Below are 18,825 nucleotides of genomic sequence, written 5' to 3'. Positions count from 1 at the left end.
GGGTATAGGTGATGGTGACGATCTAAACTAGCCTGGGTAAGCCCTGGACGGTGGCGAAAGGGCGCTCCTGGCAGCAGGAACAGCGAGGAGAAAGGTTCAGAGTCAGAGCGGCCTCAGCATGTTCCAGCAAGGAGGGAAGGGGAAGCGGGATAGGGGGGAAGGCAGGTTGAACGGGAGAAGAAGTGGGTCTACCTGGGAAGTCAACTGTGCAAATCATAAGAGCAGGCTTTCTCATCCTTGGAGCAGCGGAAATGGAGGAAAAGAGGTTTTGGGTGGGAGGGTGGGGGCACTGAAGTTTGCAGAAGGGATGGGCCCGGGTAGGGAGGACGGAGACCGAGGCACAAATCAAGACCTGCACAGAGCTCTGGCTCACACAGATGCACTTGGGAGCCACCCCCAGACATTACCCTGGGAAGGTGCAGGGGACACACAGGGTACCTAGAGCTGAGCCCAGACCCCTCTCCTCAGCAGAAATGAGGAGCAGTTGTGAAGACCCTGGGGTGGGGCCCTGACTCTTCTCTCTCTCCAGAGGGGGTGGTCCTGGGGCATCTTCTCTATTTAAACCTTATGCTGCTCCACGTGCCAGATTTCTGGCTCAGGCAGGACTTCCCCACTCTGGCTTGGCCTCTCGGGCCCAGAAAATAGGAGACAACTGTTCTGGCCTCAGATCTGGTGACCGCAAAGAGACCAGAGCCCCAGTCGTGCAGCTGAGATGGCCAAGGTGCCTGACGATGCAGCCCTACACCTCCAGCCGCACCTGCTTCTCTTCTTCCCACCTCCTTAGGCTCCAACACTGTCTACAGGATCATGCCCTAACTCCTAACTCTGCCTTTCTGGCTCTATCTCTTGCGGCTGTCTCCCTTGTATTTCTGGGAAACCTGACTTGCACCTCCCTCTCTCCACACATCTCCTTGGCTCTTCCTGCAGTCTAGAATACCTGTACCACAGCTTCTTCCCCCAGGAAATTCTCATTTATTCCTCAGAGGCCAACACATACAGATATCCTTTCCCAACCCCTACTACACCCACCCAAAAATAGGTGTGGTGCTTCCTCCCTAAGATCCTCACAGGTCCTACTGGGTTCTGTTCTGGCATTTGTGTAAGTGCTTAGAAAACACTGATCACCATATAGATGATTATTGATCACTGATTTTCCAGTGGGTTTCCAGGATGTTTCCTGTAATTCTTTGTCTATTCTTTGTCTATTGTAATTCTTTGTCTGTTCTAGATATTAATCCCTGGTCTGTTTGGGGTGTTGCAAGTACAGTCTCTTCATCTGTTCCCCCACCTGTTATATTTTCATATGACACATATTTGGAATTGTCAGATCAGGAATTTAAAATAACTATGATCAATATGCTAAGAGCTCTAATGGAAAAAGTAGACAACATGCAATAAGTGATAGGTAATATCAGCAGAGAGATGGGAACTCAAAAAAAAAAATCCAAAGGAAATGCTAAAAATGAAAAACACTGCAACAGAAATGAAGACTGCCTTTCATGGGTTCATCAGTAGATTGGACACAGTCAAGGAAATAATTAATGAGCTTGAAAATGTGCCCATAGAAACTACCCAGACTGAAATGTAAAGAAGAAAACAATGTAAAGAATGAGCAAGAGAGAGCAGAACACCCAAGAACTGTGGAGCAGTTTCAAAAGGTGTAAAAGACACATGATTGCAACACCACAAGAAGAAAGACACATACATACCTGCAACACCACAAGGAGAAGAGATAATGAAGCTGAAGAAATACTTGAAGTAATAGTGGCTGATAACTTGCCAAAACTAATGAAAGACAGCTAACCACAAATCCAGGAAACTTGGAAAACACCAAGCAGGAAAAACACCCCAAAATCTATAACTAAACATATTATTTTTAAGCTGGAGAAAAAGAGAAAATTTTGAATGAAGCAAGAGGAAAAGAGTGCTTTACCTAAAGAGGAAAAAAGGATTAGAATTACATCAGACTCCTCTTCAGAAAGTGAGCAAGAAGAAAATGGAGTGAAATATTTAAAGGTTTTTTAAAGAAAAAATTCACTGACCTCTAATTCTATATCCAACAAAACTATCCTTCAAAAATGAAGAAGAGGGGTGCCTGGGTGGCTCAGTGGGTTAAAGCCTCTGCTTTCGGCTCAGATCATGATCCCAGGGTCCTGGGATCGAGCCCCACATCAGGCTCTCTGCTCAGCAGGGAGCCTGCTTCCTCCTCTCTCTCTGTCTGCCTCTCTGCCTACTTGTGATCTCTGTCTGTCAAATAAATAAATAAATCTTTAAAAAAAATGAAGAAGAAATAAAAACTTTTTCAGACAAATAAAAATTGAAGGAATTCATTATCAGCAGATCTGCTATGCAAGAAATGTTAAAAGAAGTTCTTCAAGGAGAAAGAAAAAAGTATATATGTACAGGTCAGAAACTTAAACCTATGTTTGAAAAGGAGGGGGACATCAGAAAAGGGCTTTTAAAAGGTAAAATAAAATATTTTCTTTTTCTTATTCTTAATCTAATAAGTGTTTGTTTAAATTAGTAACAGTAACAATGTATCTTGTGCTTATAGCATATGGATGAGTGAAATTAATGACAGTAACTTTAAAAGATATGGGAAGGAGAAATTGGGAACAATCTGTTATAAAGTCCTTGTACCACATGTGAAATAGTATAGTGTTACTTGGAGGTGGACTTAAATTAGTTATAAAAGTATATTGCAAACTCCAGGGCAATCACTAAAGTTTTTTAAAAAGAAGAGAGAAAATAGAATCATAAAAAATTCTCAACAAAACAAAAGGCAGAAAAAAAGAACGAAAGAATGAGTGCAATGAATACAAAACCGTTACAAGTATGGTAGATATTCATCCAGCTCTACCAATAAACACTTTAAATGTGAATGCCCTAGCGGCACCTGGGTGGCTCAGTGGGCTAAAGGCTCTGCCTTCAGCTCAGGTCATGATCTCAGGGTCCTGGGATCGAGCCCCACATCAGGCTCTCTGCTCAGCAGGGAGCCTGCTTCCCCCGCCACCCCTCTCTGCCTGCCTCTCTGCCTACTTGTGATCTCTGTCAAATCAATAAATAAAATCTTTTCTAAAAAATAAATAAATAAACAAACAAAGAAATGTGAATGCCCTAAATACACCAATTAAAAGTTGATTGAGAAAGCAAGACCCAACTCCACAGTATCAACAAGAAACCAACGTTAAATATAATGACACATATAAATTAAAAGAAAAGAGATGGAGAAAGTTATGCAGTGCTAACACAAATCAAGAAAGCTGTCGTAGCTTTATTAATCTCAGGCAAAGCAGACTTCAGGGGAAAGAAAATTATGAGGGGTAAGGAAAGATATTACATAACGATAAATCAAGGTGTCAATCCTTCAAGAAGGTGTAACAATCCTTAATGTGTTTGCAACTCATAGCAAAGTATCAAAATACAAGAGGAAGAAACCCATCCAAATACATGGAGAGATGGACAAGCCCATTTTTATAGCTGGAGATTTCAACACCCCTCTTTCAGTAATTAATACATGAAGTATGCAAAAACCAGTTAAGGATACACTTGACCTGAACAGCGCTATCAATCAACTCAGCTAAAACTATACTGTATAATACTGTGTTGGTGGATACATGACAGGATGCATTTGCCAAAACCCACAAAACTATACAGTATAAAAATAAAACCAAATACATGCCAATTTTTAAAATCATGTAGGGGTTCAGGGGATTCCGGGAAGGAATGTGGACTGCGAGAACAGAATCTAGGTGTGTTTGTCAAATGAATAAAAAAAAATCTTGGTGAAAGGGATGGAGGGAAAATAGGCTAACTCAGAATAATTTTGGAGTTGAGTAGAGTCTATAACTCTAAAAGGAACTGCACATAACATTGTCCTCTTGTTGACCAGTTTCCCATGGTGGGACAGTATTAACTCTGATTCTGCTGTACTTGTACAGTAGAACTGCACAGTTAAGTCAATGATGGTGGGTAGTAGAATCCAGGTCTCACTCTTGGAGCTCTGATATTGGGAATTTACAGATAAGCAAGAGGAGGAGGCTAGAATGATCCATGGGGTAACGGATTGGATTTGGAGGCATCAGCACGAATGCATGTTGACTTTAGGATAGGCACAGATGCTTCCATGTGGATATGTGTGTCTACATGGGTTCCTATATATATCTGTATCCCTTCCTTACTCCATCAACAGAGATGGCCTTGTAACAACAACCATGAGTACATCCAAGATCCAGACCTTGGTTATTGATACCATTTTCCAGTAAAAGGAAACTTGAAGAAATGACCAGTTCTGGAGCTGGGGCAGGAAATATATGAAATGAGCCTGGGGCACCTTATAGTGTCAGAAAGAAAGAAGTGCTAAAACAAACAAACAAACAAAAACCTACCTGCATTGATGCGGAGATGTCCAAAGGACACAGGAAACAACTGGAAAAGCTCCCAAGAGCCAAAGCTGAAACATTAGAAGCAACAAGATTGATTACTACTGGATTATAATCCAAAGTATAAATAAATCTCCTTGAGTCCATACTGATATAAATAAATGATTGAATAAGTAAATGTGGGCGAAGAGACAAATCTCCCTTGCAGAAGAATCCCAAATAATTCATATAGTTTACCCTCAGGGAGGGGAAGCATAAGTGTCCTCTCTTTAAGTGTGGGCTGAATGGTGACATCCTTCTCTACAAGCACTCTGGAAGGGAGGGTGAGTTTACAATGGAGGACTCTGATAAATAACTCAACCAGGTGACCAAGATAGACTAGACATCAAGTGATATGTCATATTGATACTATGTACCCTTGATAGAATGTGATGAGAATGGCGCACTCTCTCTGGTCTTTTCCCCCAAACTCCAGTCTCATCCTCAGAAAAACATCAGATATATCTTAACTGAGAAACAGTCTACAAAATATCTGACCAGGACATCTCAAGAGTACCAAAGTCATCAAAAAGAAGGACAGTCTAAGAAACTCTCACTGCCAAAGAGGAGCCTAAGGAGACATGAAAAGTAAATGGGCTGGGACACTGGGACAGAAGAGGATATTGGATAAAAACTAATGAAGTCCAAATGAACCACAGTTGTTAGTTAATACTATGTGCCAGGACTGGTTTATTAATTGTAATAGAATAAAAGAGGAAAGAGTCACTAACCTCAAAAAGTTCAATAGAAATCAGAGAAAAATAGGGTTGTAACGAAATGAGCAGAGCTTCAGGGACCTGTGGGGCAATGTCGAAAGGCCATCCATAAATATAATTGGGGGCACAAAAAGAGAAGACAGAGAAAATGGGGAAGAATAAATATTTAAAGAAATGATGCCCAAGATCTCCCACATGTAATGAAAGGCAAAAACTTAAGGATTCAAGAAACTCAGCGGACTGTAAGTGGAATAATAATTTGTTAAAGTGGCTGAGCACACAATAGTTGAACTCCTAAAAACCAAAAATAAAGAGGAAAATCATAAAAATAACGAGAAGCCACAATTACATACAGTAGAATAAAAATTTTAAAACCACTAATTTCTCATCAGAAACTATGGAGATGAGAAGATAGAATAATATCTTTAAAATGCTAAAAGAAAAAACTTTCCACTCAGGACTCTATAACCAAAGAAAGCATCCTTCCAGGATGAAGGTGAAAGAAGAACATTTTCGGAGGAAGAGAATTTGTATCTGGCACATCTGTCGCACAAGAAATCCCACAGGAAGTTCTCCAGGCTAAAGGGAAATGATACCAGATGGAAACTCAGATCTTTGGGAAGGAATAGAGAGCTCCAAAAATGATGAGAATCTGGTCATTGTTCAACTTCTTATTTCTTTAAAGTAGATAAGGCTTTTTAAAACAAACCCCATTTCCCTGTTATTACAAGGAGTGTTGATATATTATATATAACAACTATAATGTCAAGGATGGGGGGAGGGACACATGGAGGCATAAGGTTGCAAGATTTCTACATTGTATATGAAGTGGCAAAATAGTCATTCTATGGAGACTGGCAATAGGTAAGAATGCATATTTTAATCCCTGGAACAACTATTAAAGAAATATTTCAGGGGTGCCTGGGTGGCTCTGTCAATTAAGCATCCAATTCTTGATCGTCAGATCGTGATCTCAGGGTTGTAGGATCGAGCCCTGCATTGGGCTCTGCATTGGGCCTGGAGCTTGATTAGGATTTTCTCTCCCTCTCTCTCTCTGCCCTTCCCACCCAGCTCACACACACACACACACACACACACACACACACACACTTTCTCTCTCTCTAATTAATTAATTTATTAATTTTAATGCAAAAAGGTAAACTAAAAATGTCAGTAGGTAAGTTAAAATAAAACCCTAAAAGATATTCAAATTATCCCAAAGAAGACAAAAAAGAGAATCACAGGAACAAAAACAAAAGGAACAATCTGAAGACAATAAAATGAGAGACATACCTCAACCAAATACTACAATTAAATGGCAGAGCCTGCAGAACAGATATAAAAGCAAGAACCAACTATAGGCTCTAAAAGTGATATTCTTGGGGTGCCTGAGTGGCTCAGTCAGTTAATTATCTGCCTTCAGCTCAGGTCATGATTCCGGCGTCCTGGGATCAAGCTCTCATTGGGCATCCTGCTCAGCAGGGTTTCTTCTTCCTCTGCCTCTCCCCATGGGCTTGTGCGCGCTCTCTCTTACTCACTCACTTTCTCTCTGTCTTTCAAATAAATAAATAAAATCTACTAAAAATAAATAAAATATAAAAGTGATATTCTCTAAATATAAAGACAGAATTGTGGGAAGTAAGTGGATGTGAAGACAGAGAGATAAAAAAAAGTAAATATAAGAACACTGAAATCAGTGACTTCAAGGTGAAGGGTTTTGCTAGAGATAATTAAGACCAGTTCATAAAGGTAGTAGGCTCACTTCATCAGAAAGGTATAACAAGCATAGGATATTCATATAATAATAAAACTTCAAAATACATGAAGCATAATTTAACATAAATTAAAGGGAAAATAGACAACTCTTCAATAATTACTAGAGATTTTAACTCCACTCTCTCAGACCTAAATGACATTGATAATCTGAACAATACCATCCACCACCTTGACTTAACTGATAGTTATGGGACATCACTTCTTACAACCACAGAGTCCTCATACTTTTCAAGGGCATTCATCAAAATAACCATATGCTGAGCTATAAAACAAAGTTCAAAAAAATTAAAAGAACTTAAATCAGACAGAGTATATCTGACCACAGTGGAATGAAATCCACTAATATAACATCTAGGAAACTCACAGATATTTTGGAATCAAACAACACACTTCTAAATACTCAGTGAATGAAACCAGTCACAAGAACTGAATAATGATGAAAATATGACAGGTCAAAGTTTATGGGATATAGCTAAACAGCACTTAGAAGCCAACATAAATGCTTATAAAGAAAAAGGAGAAGTATAAAAATCAGTGACCTAAGGCTACAAGAAGCTAAAATAGAAGAGCAAGGAAAGTGAAGAAAGAAAGAGGAAGGAAAGTAATAACACAGAGTAGAAATCAACAAAGTAGGAAACAGTGGAGACAATTAACAAGGCCAAACATTGGCTCTTTGAAAAGATGAACACAACTGATAAACCTGTAGCGAGACTTTTCAGGAAAAAAAAATAATAACTTACCCATACCAGAAATTAAACAGAGATTATCACTACAGATCCTGCCTACAACTTTATGCCAGCAAACCCAACAGCTTCATTGAAATGGGGAGATTCCTTTAAAAAAAAAAAAAAATTGCAACGTGTCAAAACTGACACAGATGAAATAGAAAATCTAAATAACCCTATTACCCTATTTTTACTTCAGATCCAGATGTTTTAATTGGTGAATTGTATCAGACACTGAAGGAAGAAATAATACTAAGTTTATAGAAAATCCTTTGGAAAATAGAGGATGAAGGGAACACTTTTTATTTTGGGTGCTAGCATGACCTTAATCTCAAGCCCTGATAAAGACATTGCTTAAAAAAAATCACAGACCCATATCTCTCATAAAAATACAGAAACAACAATTCTTAAGATATTAACAAATAGAGTCCAACAATATATTAAAAGGCCCAGGGATTTATCCCAGGAGAATAAAGACATTTTAACTCTTGAAAACCAACATAATTTATGCCATATCAAAAGAAGAAAGGAGAACATTTAAAACATGATCAATTCAATACACATATCTGATAACAATCTCAGAAAACTAAGAATAAAGGGAATTTTCCTTGGGACATCTGGGTGACTCAGTCAGTTAAGCAATCAACTCTTGATCTCAGCTCAGGTCTTGATTTCAGGGTTGCAAGTTCAAGCACTGCACTGGGCTTCACATTAGGTGTGGAGCCTACTTTAAAAAAGGTGGGGGGTGGATTTTCCTAGATCCAATCTAAGAAAAACCTGGGATAACCTCATAGTTAATGCTGAAATATTGACATTTCCTGCCTAAGATTGGGAACAGGGCAAGGATGTTTACTCTCACTACTTCCATTCAACATTACACTGGAGGTCCTGGCATAATAATTAGGAAAGAAAAAGTAAATAAAAGGCATAAAGATTGAAGTCAGAACAGCAAAACCATCTCTCTGGCAGATGTCATGTGTGTTTATGCAACAGAACATTCTCTGTGGCCATACTGAGTGGGAGAGCCTAGAAGACTGAGACCTGACAGTGGGGTCGCCAAGATGCTGAAGCTCAGTCTAGGAGGGAAACTTTGGGGCAGAAGTCAGACCCCTCCTCATTATTGTCAGGGGGTCATGGGGGTCACCTGGGACTATCGGCATTAACTAGGTGGTGTTGGGGACCCACAGGGCCAGATGGGCTGTCACCTTTCAATGCAGATGGGCTTGGGGAGCCCTGGCCTTGAGTCCTGACAACGTTGCTACCATTTTCTCTAGGCAGGAGATCAGCAGTCCTTACCTGGAACAGCACTGTTGGGCCAGCGTGTGCAGAGACGGGTCATTTGCAGACCTGAGCAGAAAGACACAGTCGTGCAGCCCAGAACGTTCCCATGTGTAAAAGGAAGCCTCTCCTCTCTACCCAGCACCTAACTGTGGGTGAACCCCGAGACTTTGCAACACATTTTAATCAAGTGCCTAGTATAGACAAAAGTCCCACACAACAAATTTTTCCTGGGTCCAGCATACAGGTTGTTCCACAATCCTGTTTTCCCAATCAGAGAAGTAGGAAAGCAGCATGGCCTCTCAATGCTGTGAAAATTGCACGAAGGAGATTATGTCGAGGTCCGGCGAAGAGGGCACTCAACAAACATTAACATCTGTGGTAGCTGTTGTTCCTCCAGCCTCCCTACACCAGGAGCCCTGGGGAAGAGGCAGAACCTCAAGATCCCTCTAGCCCATCAGGAGAACACCTCACCCCCCCAACCCACACCATTGCTCCTGCAGTTTCTTTTCCTGAAATGCCCTTCCCCCTCCACTGCTTGGCCAAATTCTATTGCTTCCTTAATGCCTGGCCCAGCCATGCTTCCTCGGGGAGCCCTGTGCCACTCAGGCAGGCAGGAAGGGCACTGGCCATCTTGTGCTCCAGAGACCCACGCCCACTCCACCCCATCCTCTGTGGTCCTCTAAGACACTGTCTTGGCCCAGACTGTGAGGCCAAACTGGATTCACAGACCCTGGGCCAGTAGATATTGAGATCATCCCCTACCCCCCTTTGGACCCCAGCATTCTCATGGGTACAGAGGAAGAAGACCCCATTCCTGGGGGCTTTGAGAGGATTTGGAGAGGGGGGACAGCCTGTCCACTTCTGAGGACAGGGCACTCAACCCTTTGTATTATTTTTTCTTTCATCCCTGCCATGTGCCAGACGCTGGGCAGGCCTTGGGCTGAAAATCAGTCACAGCTCTCAGGTTGCTCCTGGGGTAAACATCAACCAGACAGTATCGTGAAGTGTGAAGAATTCTGGGGGGCTCCAAGGGGGGCCTGAGGCAGCCAGGGAGGAATTCTAGGAAGAGATGACATCTGAGCTCTGCCACCTTGTAAATTCATATTATTAGGCATCGTGCCAGGTACTGAGCTACTCATGTCAGACGTGTTTTCTCAGTCATGCCTTCCAGCACCTGAAAGACAGGTACAATGATTACTATCCCTGTTTTACAGATGGGGAAGCTGAGGTTTAGTGGGGAACGTCCCTTGCTTGGATGACACACGTGCAGTGTTGGGAGGGGAAAAGACTGGGTGTTGGGAGTAGAGGGGCCGCTCCAGAGCAGTCTGGCATGATCAGAGCATGGGTGCAAAGCCAGAATTTGTGAGACCAGGGACTGAAGAAGGGGCGGGTTCGGGAGGTGGGGGTCAGTTTTTGCACAGGGGCAGCTGGAAGCCGTAGATAATAGTTGGCAGGGAGGCATCTGGTCAGGTGGGCAGCTTAGATAGATGGGCAAGAGCCTAACATCTCAGAAGGGGGAGACGTAGATGTGAGGACAAGGCAGAGGACAGTGCAGTCCTGAGCGGTGGTGGTCTGGAGCCTGGACGTCACTCCTGGCTCTCAGATCAAGGATGGGAAGGTGAGGAGCATCTATTTCTGGCTCTGAGGAAACATTTTCCATCCCTAGAACACCACCACCTCCAGCTCCAGACTCATGTGACCACCTGCCTGTGAATACCCCATGGGATGGTGAGTGGGCAGCCCAGTCCTAAGCCTGCATCACCCAGCTCCTCCCACCCTCTCCGTCCCCACCCTCCCCATCTCAACAAATGGCCCCTCTGCCCTTCAGGGCTCAGACTCAAACTTGAGAGTCACCTTTGACTTGACATCCACCTTCACCTTCAACTCATCCTGTAGTTCTGTTATCTTCTCCATGTCTGAAGTTTACCCCAAATCTAACCAGTCCCCACCTCCACAATCACCACCCTGGCCTGAGCCATCACTGCCCCACAGCCAACCACCTGCCTCTGCCCCCAGGCACCCGGGAGCAGCCTGGAATCCTAAGTTAAATCTCATCATTGGGCACAGTCCTCACGCTATGGCCACGGCAGGGCTGCCCTCGACACCGCCCTGCCTCCTTGACCTCACCGTCTACCACTTTCTTTCCCCTCCATCAACCACCTTGGTTCACCTCAAACTCCCTGGCAAGGTCTGCCTCAGGGTCTTTGCACTTGCTATTTCTTGCCTGAAATGTTCTTTCCTGAGGCAGATACATGCTTTGTCCGCTCTATTTATTCTGTTTAAATGTCACCTCTTCGCCTCTTCTGGGACGTCCCTTCTTATTATTCTCCAACCCCCTAACCTGGCTCTTCTTCATGGCACTTAACCTTCACGGTGTGTCAGGTAATTATTTGTTTCTTTGTTCCCTGCCTGCCTCTCTCTAGATGGTCAGAGTCCTGACTCTATAAATGGCTGGAGCCCCAGTGTCTAGAAGGGGTCTGGCACATGGTAGGGCAGAATATATAGTCATTGAATGAATGAATGAATGAATGAGTAAATGAATGAATGAACAAATGAATAAACGAACAAATGAATAACAACTGCAGTTGATGTTCCTAGAACTCTCCCATCCACGCGTTCTTTCCCATCCATGGTTTTCCTAGATCGTGGTCAGGAATGAGAGGCTCAGAGAGGATGAGAGACTTGTGCAGAGTCACCCAGCTCAAACCCTGCCCTTGAGTCTGTTCCGGCACCCCCACTCCTCTTGTGGGGTTCCATGTGTGTTTGGTGACCCCAGTGGCCTGTGGAGTAAGGAGAAAAATCATCTCCTGCTGGAAGAGGCAAGGTGTTCTTCCGGGAACACTGGGCAGGTGGGCAGTGGACAAGAGCCAGGCTGGAGGTTCCACAGGCCTGAATTATTGGTCCCTGGGCAGGTCGGGTTCCTGAGTGCCCATTTCCTCATCTGTAAAATGTAAGTCTTTGCAATAAGAACAACACAATTAAGAAAAGCAGGCATCACGACAGGTTCAAGAGCATGGTTTCTGGTGTCAGGCTGCCCAGATCCCCCACCTACTGGCTACACGACCTTGGCAATCTACATAACCACTCTGCCTCAGCTATCTCATCTGTAGAGGGGGCCTAGTGATTTCTACCTACCTGACAGCACTGATGAAGGATTAAATAAATTGATACATAAAAGTGCTTATCATAATGCCTGGCCCATGATAAAAACTCAGAAGATATTAGTAGTAGTAGTAGTAATAGTAGTAGTACTAGTAGTAGTAATAGAGAGACTGCATGTGGTTTTTGTGGATTGAGCAAGATGGTGCCTGGTACTGACTCCTGGTTAGTTCTCACTAACTCTTCAAGACCCCAGAGAATAACCACCACCTGGATGTCAGTACAGTGGGCTGGAGACCCCACTCATTCCCTGATATGCCCCGCCATCTTTCTTGCCCTGATCAGCCACGCTTCCCAGCCCAGGAATAAATTATAGCTTGTCTCCTCTGTGGTTCAGAGTAGGAAGCAAAGTGGAAGACACAGGGACTCACCCAAGATCACACAGAGAGTGCCAGTGGGGGCCAGGATTCATCCTCCTTAGAAAGGCTCCCCTGACCCCTGCCACCACCAGCTCTGGCTTCCCTGTCGTATGCTCTGCTAACAGCCTAACATAACCCTTACCTACCAGATCAGTCATGACACCTACGGCCATGTCTTCACAGCATGACTTCCATGCAAGAGCCAGAGCTATTCATGCAAAATCCCCTGCACTTAGGTCTGCCCAGAACTGGTTCTTAGGAAATATTTATTGAGTGGATGGGCTGATGGGAAGATGGATGGATGAGTAGATGGATGGATGGATGGATGGATGGACGGACAGATGGATGGATGGATGAGTGGATGGATGGATGGTTGGATGGGTGGATGGATGGATGGATGGATGGATGGACGGACTGATGGATGGATGGATGAGTGGATGGATGGATGGTTGGATGGGTGGATGGATGGATGGATGGATGGATGGACGGACTGATGGATGGATGGATGAGTGGATGGATGGATGGTTGGATGGATGGACGGACGGACGGATGGATGGATGGATGGATGGACAGATGGATGGACGGAAGGATGGATGATTGGATGGATGGACGGATGGATGGGTGGATGGGTGGATGGATGGATGGGTGGATGGGTGGTTGTGTGGATGGATATGGATAGATGGGTAGCTGGGTGGGTAGATGAGCTCCTGAATTAATGAGTAGATGGGTGGATGGATGGGTGTGTAGATGGACAGATGGACTCCAGAATCCGTGCTCTCCCAGTGACAACTCACTGAGCCTTTCCCCAATACTCAAGACAACGAGCCTTGAGTGTCCCTCAGATCTAAAAGAGACTCTAAAATCTGATGGGTCAAATGCACCTGACAATGGGCCTCAATCTCTGCGTACATGAAGGGACAACCAGCTTGCTTATACTTCCAGATTCCCGAGATGAGCCGGTGCAAGGACGAGTACAGCAGCACCTGGAAAACAGTAAGTGCTGCAAAGAGCTTGTCAGACAATAATGTCAGCTTTGGCAAGGGTGCCAAGGGCGTGTCAGTGAGCCGGGCCCTGCCAGGCCTGCCTGGGGAGTGTGCACGGGTGTGCTCTGCTGACAGGCACTCCTGCTCTCTGACCCAGTCATTCCACTTCTAGGAATGGACCCTCAGGAGGTAATCCAGGATTCCCACAGAGACCTAAGCACAGGACGGCCATGGTGGTGTGGTCCCTGAAGGCCACAGGTTCAGACGGTCCCAGCTCAGCCTCCGTAGCAGCAGGCATAGCTCTGCCAGGGACTAGTGTGCAGCTGAGCAAAGTCAAGTGTTTGAAGAATGGCTCACTGACACACAGAAATGCTCGAAATGGACACTTGTGCAAAGAATCAAGATAGGAAATTGCGAGTGGAGTAAGAGCTCATGCCTCCTGGGGGAAAAGAGTCTCATTTTGAGCATTTGTGTGGAAAAAGTCCCAGATGGCCATATACCCAAATGCCTGGTTATCTAGATCTTGGAGGCGGCGGAGGTTGCGGGGGGGCAGTCCTCGGGGTTGGGTTTTCTTGCTGGGAGTTTATCTATATAGGGTGCAGACGAGAGGAGTGCCCCTTGATCTCTGACTTTTTCCCCAATGGGCCAAGCAGGGAAGCCGCTGTGCCACCCTCCCAGAAGAGAGGCTCTAAGATCAGGTAGCAGGGCAGAGGGTGGCAGGGGCTCTCTGCCCTTGAACTAGAGACCTATCCCTCTCCAAGCTCGGTGTGTAAACCTCCAGGCCCCGCCACAGGCCTCAGAGGATGAGGTGATGACATCTTGCTCCCTTGTCTGCTTTGCTGTCTATTCTGTTTTTAACCTTGCACATTTTCTACAATAAGCAAGAACAACTTAGCTGATCGGGAAAGCAACAAAGCCATGGTGAAGCCAGCCAGGGGCATTGGCTGGCTCTGGATTTATCCAGACCCCCGCCTCCCTCACGCCTGCCTGCCTGGGGCCTGCTCCAACCTGCACTGGGGCAGAAGCGAGAACCAGTGCTGGGAGCCAACAGACAGCCTGGAGCCTGGCTCTACCCCTTGCCAGCTGAGGGTCACGAAGCTCCTTCCGCCAAGACTCAGTTTCCCCATGTGCGCCGTGAAGATACTCACACTCCAACGCTCAGTGGACGTTCCTGGAAGGCAAGAATGAGGGAAGGAGAGCGCCATCTGACCTTCCCAGGCCTGGGGGCAGTGGCCCATCTCACAGCGCACCCTTCTTGCTAAAAATAGCTTGCCCAGGATTGGGGTGGAGGAAAGAGAAGGGGCAGTGAGAGGAGACCCCGAGAGGTGGGGGGACAGGAGAGGTAAGGGAGGCGAGTAGAGAGACGGGGCAAGGGGTGGGGGAGGAAAGAGGGGAAGGAGAGGACAGGGAGGAGAGGGGACAGCGCGGAGCCAGGCTGCAGCAGTCACTTGACCCACCCCGCTCCGTCCGCGCAGGGTGCGGTGGGCTCCAGAAACCGGGGAGCAGCGGGCTCCGGGACGGAGAGGAAGCAGCGGGCTCAGTGGACGTCCGATCGCGGCGGGTGCGTGACTGTCTGGAATGAACGCACCGCTGTCTCCATGTATGAGAGAGAGAGAAGACATGTCATTGCCTTTGTATTTTGGACACTCATTAGGAGAATAATAAATGTTATTATTTATTAATAGGACAATGAATCATGCGGGTGTTTAAATTAAACATGAAAGCGCTCACAAATTAAACGTAGAGCGCCCGGCCCTCTGCGCACGGCCGCGCGCCTGGCCCTTTAAGCAGGCGGGGCTGGCGGCGGGGTGACGCGAGGACACGGCCGGCTCGCGGGGACAGCCTGCCTCCTGCCGGCCAAGCGGGGGGCCTGCGGGGCGAGCCGCCGTGGCCTCCGGTTCCCTCGCAGGTGTCCTCGCCCCTGGCCCGGCCTCCTGCGCCAGGTCACCCAACAGCTATGCGAAGGTGGGGAGTGTGGCCCGCAAGCCCCCGGCTGTCCGGGGACAAGTGGGGCTCCCGCTGGCTACCCGCTGGGCTCCCGGAGCCAATGCCCTGCGGGCAACCCCCCTTGACCCAGGGGCAAAGCGAGGCTCAGAGAGGCTCCGTTAGTTACTGGCTGAGGTCACACAGCCAGGACCTGTGGGCCATTTGGAATCCCAGCCTGAGTGCCCTGGGTCCCCAAAGGCGCTGTTCTCTTGTCCTCCTGCTGTGTGGCCTCCAGTCCCTGTTAGAAGCACATGAACATGGTGTAGAGTAGAGTTATTATTTCCTGCGAGCTGACTCCATGCCGGGCACCAAGCCAGACACCGCACATGGTTACCTCCAGTGGACCAGGCACGAGGGCCTCTGCCCATCTCACAGGTGGAAAGACTGAGGCCCAGGCAGCCTTCACTGACTTGCCCAGCTCACCAGGGAGGAAGCGCGAGAGGAGTTAGAACCGGGTCTTGCCAAGTCAGGAGACTGAACTCTTGACCACTCCAAGACCAGACCAGTTCCTTCTGTTTCCCCAGAGGGGGAGGGAATGCACCACGCCTACCCCAAACACAGGGCACGTGCTGATGGCCACACCGTTAGTAGCCACTTGAGTTAAAGCAAGAAAATGAATCGTTACTTACTTAACCAGTGCAGACTTTGGGGCACCCATGTCATTTCCATCTCCCACCGTGACCTACACTGCAGGGGGCATCTTGGGGGGTTAGGATTATTTCCCTGGGGAAGATCCCCACAAGTCAAGCTACTGAAACCAAAGGTTGGGACAGTTTTAGGTTTGGGATGCCAGTTGCTAGATTGCCTTCTAGTAAGAGGATGTCAGCTTACACTCATTTGGGAAGGTCCTTTGAAGAAGGGGGCCCCCAACACTTCAAGCGTGGTGAGCAGCCTCTGGGAGATGGCTCCCTTCCACAAAGATTCTGGGATACTGGGGAAACCCTGGGTGTCTATGATTCAACTCCCAAGTTACTCGTCCCAGGTCTTTGGAGACTGGCAGGAGCCCCTTGAACATGCACCGCTCACCCCCACTCCCTTAGAGGGTTGCAGGTGGACTGGCACAACCACAGATGGTCCGAGACGCCCTCCCTTTGCTCCCACCCTTGCTCCCCAAGTCATCCCAACCATCCGTTGGCCCTTGAACTTGGCTTCCCAATGTTGACCTTCCCTGTGTCAACTTTCAGGATCCAGTAGATTTAGGGAGGGTGCCCTCCCCCTCTGCCTCACACCCAGCACCCTCTGCCTCCCCTTTGGGTTACTGTCACTGAGCACTCAGTATTTCCCAGGCCTGGGTCTAAGCTTCCTGTCATTATCATAACGCGTTACGGGTGGGGGCTTGCCAAACAGCAGAGCTGAGATCCGACCCAGAGCCCATGGGCAGTCCACTTGGGTCTCCGCTGTCTGCCCAGGCCAGGGCAGAGGCACTCAGACCTGCTGGGGAAGTATTTGTGGATGAAGAAGGGAATGAATGCACACAGAATGCACTCTCCGCCCCCACCCCCGAGGCTGGCAGTCCCTTGGCACATGGGGCTGGCCTTGCTGTGGGACCACATCACTCCTGCAGGGAGCCGGGCTGGAACCCGGAGCTGCCGGGTGCCTGGGGGGAGTCATGGCTCCTCTCTGGTCTCAGACTCCCAACTCAAGCGACGAGGAAAGCAGCAAGCTGTCCCAGCTGGCCGTGCCAGCTCATTGCACAAGCTTGGAGAAGCGGAGGCTGGCTGTGCCCAGGCCCTGGGGTCCACCCCAGCCTCTTTCCAGGTGTCCTTCTGTCCCCCTGGCCCTGGGGTCTGAGGTCCTCAATCTTGTCTTAGTCCCCTCTTGCCTCAATACCTGGTTTGGAAGAATAGGTTTCTCAGCCCGCTACGACCGTTCTCTGTCCCCTGCCCCATGTACCCCATCCAGGATGGAGGGGACTTGCTGCCTCCGCCCACCAAGGTCCCCACCTGGGGAGGGGGACAGACAGAGCGGTCAGGGTTATTGCTGTTATCCCTGGGGGCTGTTCAGACGCCAACTCATTTGTTTCCCTCTTGCCTCCTCCCTTATTGATCAATGCTGTAACCTAGCTTTGTGTTAAATGACTTGTTCCCATGGCAACCATCAGATACACGCACGGATCTGATGCGCCTGTTTCCTGAGCCAGATCGCCTCCTAAGAGCTCGGAGGGAACAAATCTCCTTTCATATCCGCCGCTGTTTTCTGAAAGGCACAGGGTATTGCTCAGAACAAGTCATTTTTTAAAAACAATATTAAAAAAAGAACTTAACCGGGTTTCTCAACAGATACAAAGCTGTTTCATAAGGTGTGTCACTCTTAAGAAATATGAAATCAGATTTTATAAAACCTTTGACCACGATCGTCTTTCTTCTGAGCCTGTCTCCTTAGGAAGTCAGCTGAAATCGGGGCACAGCTGTCTGCACACAGATATCAGCCGCACCATTTACGAAGAGAAAAATTGGGAACCGCCTAAAAGTTCGACAACAGAAGACTCAAATAAGCTGTGGTTCACACACTCGCAGGATATTATAGAGATGTTTAAAATGCTACATAGAAAAGGAAAGCATATGTGTCAGATGATGTGAAATGAAAGAAGCAGGATAGAAAACTGCGTCTGCCAGGAGATTATAATGAATGTAAACAAACCTAAACGAGGCGGGAAAACTACTCAGAGAAAATACACACACCAAAATGTTGACAGAGCTGTTGCTTGTTGGTGGACCCATGCTCGGTTTTCCCCCTCGTTCCCTTATTCCGGAGATACTCCCAGAGCATCTGCTGAGCGCCGGCCCCCCCGTCGGAGCGCTGGGAGCCCCGCACTTCTTTCTGCTTCCTGTAGTTTCCCAGATGTGTTTAAGGAAGATGGGCTGCTTTTCAGTGGGGGCATAATACTTTTTTTTAAAGCCAGGGTGTGTTTCATCCATCGGGTTGGCAGCAAGGTGAAAACGTGTTGGTTGCTGAGGGGAGGAACCAGGGACGCAAGCACCCTGCTGGTGGCAATCGGAATGACAGTCACCTGTGTTGGGATGCCCCCAGAAAGGCATCCCCAGGGGACCAGTCATCGGGGAGTGAGGCACCCCCAAGTAGACACACGAGGGCTGCACTTCAAACAGCTCCCTCTGCAGCAGAGGGGAAGAAAGTGCCGGGAAGCAGGCACCACCCAGAGCAGATGGGGCAGATGGAGTTGCAGGGTGGGGAGGCTGCAGGGGGCGATGGGTTTTGGCAGGCTCGCATTCCAGCCTCAGTTACCCCGCTGGTCCGAGGATGCCCCTGCACCTGGCTGGCCTCCCGTTTCCCGGTCTGCACAGGGAGGCTGCCGGTGGGGATTCCACATGACAGGCCATCCACACGGTGCCCCCACCCACAGCCTGGGCTCTGTTTTTGTGTTGCTTTTTGTTTTCTGAGATGGGAGCAGGAACAGAAGT

The sequence above is a fragment of the Mustela nivalis genome (genome assembly GCF_964662115.1).
Source record: "Mustela nivalis genome assembly, chromosome: 6".
Taxonomy (NCBI): Eukaryota; Metazoa; Chordata; class Mammalia; order Carnivora; family Mustelidae; genus Mustela; species Mustela nivalis.
Note: the sequence above shows the minus strand (reverse complement) of the source record.